Below are 7,338 nucleotides of genomic sequence, written 5' to 3'. Positions count from 1 at the left end.
TGAAAGTGAAAGAAAATGGAAGGTGGGACATCCATACAAGAAGGGAGTGGGAGGAGCCAGGAGCCAAGGAAGGTGGCAAGGGGAAGAGGCTAGAGAAAAAGGAAAAGGAATTCTGCACAGAGGGTGGGCTGCCCAAGTAAAAAGATTTCAACCCCAAAGAGGTTATGGTGTGCACACGTGGGACAAAGGATTGACGTGGGGTTGGGGGCCAAGAGCCTAGAGAGGGGCACAGCCTAAGGAACCTGATGAGACAGCCCATGTAGAACCCACAAATGTACACAGGAGAGACCAATGGAACACCTCCATGGGACATCTGCTAGGACCAGAGAGCCAAGCCACTTACAACAGCTACTGACAAATAAGCATCTCCTGATGGCTCTCCCTCTCTCCCTTCATCCTCTCCAGCACTTACCTGTAAGGAGTCTCTGTTATCAAAAGCTGGGGGTGGACAGACAAAGGCTAGGCTGTAGCGAGAAAGTTGCTGGACCACACTCTGTTAATCACCCCAGCAGTCAGCCCAAACCCAAAGGTCTCCACCTGCAGCCATGAGCATCCAATCAAGTTTGCAGTCTTGGTTACTTGGAACTCTGTGTACAATGAAGAATGTTGCTGTGACTTTCCGTATCTACGTGAGGGGGAGTGGCAGGGAAGGAGTCACACTAAATAGCTTTAGAAGGACAGTGAACGACAAAACTCAATTTGCTTTTTAAAAGGTAGAAACAATCCCAGGGGTCCATTGAGGAATGAATGGATAAACTGTGGACTATCCAGACAATGGAATATTATTTTGCCATAAAAGGGAATGACCTTTGATATATGTTATGATATGTACAGACCTTGAAAATATCATGCTAACTGAAATAAGCCAGACAAAAAAAGACATACATTGTGTGATTTCACTTACGTGAAGTACTAGGAGTAGTCAAATTCAGAGACATCAAATAGAATACTAGTTAAGGGATGCTGAGAGGAACGGGGGTTGGGGAGTCATTGTTTAATGGGTACAGAGTTTCAGTTTGGGAAAATGAAAAATCCGGAGATGGACAGTGGTGATGATTGCACAATATTATGAGTGTAATTGTGAACGCCACCAAATTACACACTTACAGTTAAAGTGATAACTATGTAAGCAAAATGAAAGGATGACCCACAGACTGGGAGAAAATATTTGCAAATGATGCAACTGACAAGGCTTGATTTCCAGAACAGACAAAGAGCTCACACAACTCAGTGACAAAAAAGCACACAACCCAATCAAAGAATGGATAGAACTAAATAGACGTTTCTCCAAAGAAGACATATACATGGAGAACGGGCCCATGAAAAATGTTCAACATTCGAACTATTAGAGAAGTGCAAATAAAAACTACAATGCAGTGCCACCTCACATGAGCCATCATCAAAAAGTCTACAAATAATAAATGCTAGAGAGGGTATGGAGAAAGGGAATACTCCTATGCGGTTGGTCAGAATGTAAATTGGTGCAGACACTATGGAAAAGATAAGGAGGTTTCTTAAAAAACTGAAAAGAGTGTTACCATATGATCCTGCAATCCTATTTCTGGACATAGATCCTGAAAAGACAAAAAACTCTAATTTGAAAAGACACTTACATCCCAGTGTTCAAAGCAGCATTTCGCAATAGCCAAGGCATGAAAGCAACCTAAGCATACTTCATGGATGAACAGATAAACAACGTGTGGTGTGTGTGTATATATATATACAGTGGCAACAACATGGATGGAAATAGAGATTATCATACTAAGTGAAGTGAGTCAGACACAAAAAAACAAATATTATGTGATCCCACTTTTAGGTGGAATCTAAAAGACAGTAGAAATGAACTTATTTACAAAACAGAACGACTCACAGACATAGAAAACAAACTTATGGTTACCAAAGGGGAAGTGGGTGAGAGGTATAAATTGAGAGTATGAGAGTTAGAGATGCACACTACCACATATAAAACAGATAAACAGCAAGGGATCACTGCATAGCAGAGTGAAAGTCGCTCAGTCGTGTCCGACTCTTTGCAACCCCACAGACTGTATAGTCCTTGGAATTCTCAGGGCCAGGATACTGGAGTGGGTAGCCTTTCCTTCTCCAGAGAATCTACCCAACCCAGGGATTGAACCTAAACCTCCTGCATTGCAGGCGGATTCTTTACCAGCTGAGCCACAAGGGAAGCCCAAAAATACTGGAGTGGGTAGCCTATCCCTTTTCCAGGGGATCTTCCCGACCCAGGAATGCAGGCGGATTCTTTACCAGCTGAGCTATGAGGGAGCCCGTATAGCATAGAGAACTATATTCAATATCCTGTAATCAACTATAAAGGGAAAGAATGGTAAAATAATATGTAGATGTATGCGGGTGTATAATCAAGTCACCTTGCTGTACATCTGAAACTAACACAATATAGTAAATCAACTATCCTTCAGTGAAAAGAACAAAATCATATATTTTGTCTCAATAAAGAAAAATCCAGTGTTTTTTATGATTGGACCCAATGAATTCCTTGTGTCCAAAACAACTATATATTCATGGTGGGACATTTGTATGTGTGTGGTGGTTAGTCCCTGGCTGGTCATCTGGCCGCAGCTTATCGCAAGGAAGCCTGGGAGGTGTGGTCACTTTTCCTAAGGAGGAAGGTGGTTGTCGTTTAGGCACTAAGTTGTGTCTGACTATTTGAGACCCTATGGATTGTACCCTGCCAGGCTCCTCTATCCATGGGATTTTCCAGGCAAGAACACTGAAGTGGGTGGCCATTTCCTTCTCAAGGAGATCTTCCCAGGCCAGGGATTGAACCCTCGTCTCTTGTACCTCCTGCATTGGCAGGCAGGTTCTTTACCACTCAGCCACCAGCAAAGCTCAGGACTCTTGTATATTTGTTCACAAAGCTCCAGGGTAAGGAGCAGTGAGATTTCTGTGTTTATCATTGTTTATTCCCCTTAGCAATGATGGGTCAGCCAGCTTAGAACAGATACAGCCCAGACTGGAACAGTCATACCTCATTTTACAGTGCTTCCATTTATTGCACTAAGCAGATATTTCAGTTTTTTGAGAATCAAAGGTTTGAGACTGTGTCAAGCAAATCTAACAGTGCCAGCTTTCTAAAAGCATTTGCTCACTTTGTGTCTCTGAGTTGCATTTTGGTAATTATTATTACCAAGTTATCACCATCTTTCAAACCTTTTCATTATTACTATATTTGTGATATGAATCTGTGATTAGGATCTTGATGTTACTGTTGCAAAGAGTTACTGTGCTCTGAGGCTCAGATGATGGCTAGCATTTTTTAGGAATAAAGTATTTTTATTGAGTGTATGTACATTTATTTTTTAGACATATAGACTACAGTATAGTGTGAGCATAGCTTTTATATATGCACTGGGAAACCAAAAAAGTCATGTGACTCACTTTACTAAGTATTTAATTTATCATAATGGTCAGGAGCTGAATCCACAGAACCTCCGAGTTCTGCCTGAATAAATAGTGCCTTTAGGTAGTTGGGTCTGTCAGGGCAGTATATCTTACGGCTTGAGTCTCTTCAGAAGTTTCCTTTAACTCCATGCGCAACACAACTGAGATAGTACTGATTATCTGATAGGCACTTACTGAATTTTTATTATTTCTCTGATAACTGGAAGAAATCAGAAGACTTCCCAGAAAAATGCTTCTTCAGAAAGTTTCTGACTTTGACTGCATCTTACATGGTATAGACTTTTCCCTTGCTGATAGAAAAATCTAGAGCTCTATCTTGAGAAAAATGAAATTTAAGATTTTTTCCAGAATATGGTAGTTTGTACTAAATTTTGCTTCAAAAACTAGGTAGATAAAATAGAGAGATCCACACACTCAGATGCATACAAGTACACACACACATACACACACACCAACCCCTGAATTCAGGATACTGATTTCACTTTACGATCTACCTTTGCTTGGCCATCAATGTGGGAGCAAGCCCAAACATTATCTTTTGGTGTTCCTCATTCCTGTAGCTAGCAGACCACACAGAGGGCAGACCTGGAGGAGAGAGCCATTTTAATGACAAGCCAATGCTTAATCCTCTTGCTGCATCATCTTAATATGCAGACAGTCTCTTGTTTGATGCCTGAACTGTAAATACATTTCCACTTGTGATTAATCCTAACAATACCTGTTTTTTCCATGGATCTAGTCAAGGATTCACCATCAGCCTCCTTTGTTTTCAGTTCTCAGGTCAATCAGGTGAACCCATGAAAACATGCTGACTACATTGTTTTATCCTCTTTGGACTGACCTGACTCCAGTGAACCTTTTGCAGAGGTGCCATGGAAACCGACAATCAGGGAAGGAGGGATGACTCTGTGCTGACTATTAAGTCCCCTGTGCTGCGCTGTCCCTGGACTGTCTAGGGCCTGCTTATTAAGGTGATGAGAAGGAGGCGATGACTTCTTTTCGATTCAGAAACTCTCACCTATTGAAATACACACCTTTTAACTCTAAGATTTCCATCATTATTCACATCCTTCACCCAATGAGTAAATAAATTCTAGCTCGTTCTCCCTTTTAGGATGGACTGGAAACATTTGGAACAATTATTAATAATTTCACTGTACTTTCTTAAAGCTCTAACCATACTGGAGTAACATATCACTTACTTTCAAGTTTACCTCTCTGCTTCTATCATGCAGTCTGGTAGGGTTGATAGATATAGCAATACAAAATAAACAAACGAAAAAAAGATGCATTGTTATCTTTGAATTGTAGACAAGAAATGAGTATTTGTCTCAAATACTGTATGGGACACACTTCTAGTAAAGGGCTCTTCACTGTTTAACCCACATTCAGATTTAACTGAGTGACCTGTATTTCACCTGGCAGCTCTCACTGATGGTCAAGATGTGAGATACGGATCTATACACATATAACCTAAGGAGCACTCTGGGAGTAAATTTAAGCATATAGGAGAAGATAATAGGATATGCCAGTGGACTCAATCGCAGCAGGCTGGCATGGATTTTGTTGTTGCTGTTGTTTACCCTTTTTCTTGCAGCCCGTTCAAGATCTGGGAGGAGCACTTAAAACCAGGCTCACCTTGCTAGCGATTTGTCCGTCGGTAAAGAAACAATGGCCAAAGGGATCATTTACCTTATTTTTTTTTCCATGCTGGACTCACCTGCCTTCTTGTCCAGGAGGACTGGCTGCGGCATTGTTCTCCTGTGCTCCTTTTCCAAAGGAGAACCCAGGCGTGGTAATTGCCGGGTGGCAGCTCCGCTAAACGGAGGTGGACGACAGCTGGGAGTGAGGCACGTTCTAGAAGGAGAGGTTTGGGTTTCCATTGTAGTCAAGTCATAATCTTGCACCCCTCCATCTGCACTAACTTTTGTTTTTGGTCTCAAGCAATTGGCTAGCGCTGAAAACATAAACACCCTCGTGTGCTTGCCCTTATCATTTTCCTTTTATGTTGGTTTAGAAAATACACCTGAGAGACCAAAGGCACACAATGAACCCAGCAATTACCAACCACTATGGGCAGGAGGCAAACGCTCAAGCAACAAGACACCAGGCACCGGAGGATGGGCTGCTGCTGGCTTCTGACCTGCCCCGTGGCCTTGGGCGCCCCTCTTGGGGGCCAGGTTCCGGATCTGAGTCTAAGGCTCCCTCCCACTTCTGTCCTGGGACAGCTGACTTCAGTGCTGCCCAAAGATGCGGAATTTAGGAACTTTCCCTCCTGATTTATTTTGGGTAAACACCGGGTACAGATCATGCACAGTGCTGGGAAGAAGATTTAATAAAGGGAAAGCAGCAGGACATAACTAGTTTGTCATTTATGAAATGCTTCCTTGAGAAACTGTTAAAAGGAAAAATAGATCTCTTTTTTCTCCCCAGATATGGCTTTGACAGAAAAATCCCAAAGGGGCATTAGGAAGTGGAGGGGGAGGGGGGATGGGGAGACACACTTGAAAACATCACCTCCTTTTCACAGCTCAGGGACTGAAACTTCCACGCATTCAACAAGCATTTTTTCAGCATATTCTGTATGTCTGGCACTGCTGTGGTGAGCAAGATAGACAAAACTGCCTGTTCCGGGGCAAGGCAGCCTAGAATAGAGGTTACAGATGTGTGTGTATATATGTACATATGGTTTCCCAGGTGGCTCAGTGGTAAAGAATCCACCTGCCAATGCAGGAGATGCAAGAGATGTGGGTTCTATCCTGGGGTCGAGGAGTTTCCCTGGTGAAGGAAATGACAACCCACTCCAGTATTCTTGCCTGGGAAATCCCATGGACAGAAGAGTCTGGTGGGGTACAGTCCATGGAGTTGCAGAGTCAGACATGACTGAGCACGCATGTGCACACACACACATGCACACACACACACACATTTTTCCGATTCTTTTCCACTACAGGTTATTACAAGATACTGAGGATAGTTTTCTGGGCTATGCAATAAAAAGAAGTTCTTCCTTTAAGTAATTCTTTAAAAATTATCAGAATGACATCAATGATATGAGCCAGCTTTCAGAATCTGTAGAAAGCACATTTACCATCCTGAACTAGAAATCAAAATTATCGTATTGGGTGGTTAGACTGGATTCTTGTCCAGAATATTCTCTGAGGTCCTCTGGGCCTCACAATCACATGTAAAATCCTTCTTTGCTCGGTCTGCCCTGAGCTTGGCAGCAATGGGGCTGCTTTTCAGCAGACAAGGAGCAGAACCACAGCCAACGTGTAGCTGGCAATGTGGGGAAGAACTCAATTGCTGTGGTCATAAACCTTGAGATTTGGGTAGTTTGTGGCCATAACCTAGCCCATTCTGTCTGATATAGTGGCTACAACCAATACCCACCTAACTCGTGGTTTTCTCTCTTTCTCTGAGGTCAACTCTTCTTTTTGTGTTAGTTGGTTATAATACAGAGTGTAAGTTTCATGTACTAAAAAGAGTTGTGTCTAGAACAACACTTGTCCCCTTACTAAATGATTATGGATCCAACACTCATGCATTGATCTAAGTTCACCATTCTGGGCTGAGTGCTAGGGGAAGCAGAGAGGCAGTTCAGAAATGCGTACAAGTCAGGGTTCCTGTCCTCCAAAGCTTATCAAGACAGCAGAAAACATTTGTTTTAAGACACAGAAAATTCTAGACATTCATTATGTGCTGTGTAAGGTAGCATTTTGCTTAGCTTTTACCATCTACTCTCCACTTCAAGCCCTGGCCCCTAGTTATAATATTTCATAAGGTGCTATTGACTTATAATATTTTATAAGGTGATATTAACTTCCCTGGTCGCTCAGAAGGTAAAATGTCGGCATACAATGCAGGAGATCTGGATTCAATCCCTGGGTTGAGAAG

This window comes from Bos mutus, chromosome 1 (genome assembly GCF_027580195.1).
Source record: "Bos mutus isolate GX-2022 chromosome 1, NWIPB_WYAK_1.1, whole genome shotgun sequence".
In the NCBI taxonomy this organism is placed as follows: domain Eukaryota; kingdom Metazoa; phylum Chordata; class Mammalia; order Artiodactyla; family Bovidae; genus Bos; species Bos mutus.
This window is presented reverse-complemented; position numbering follows the sequence as displayed.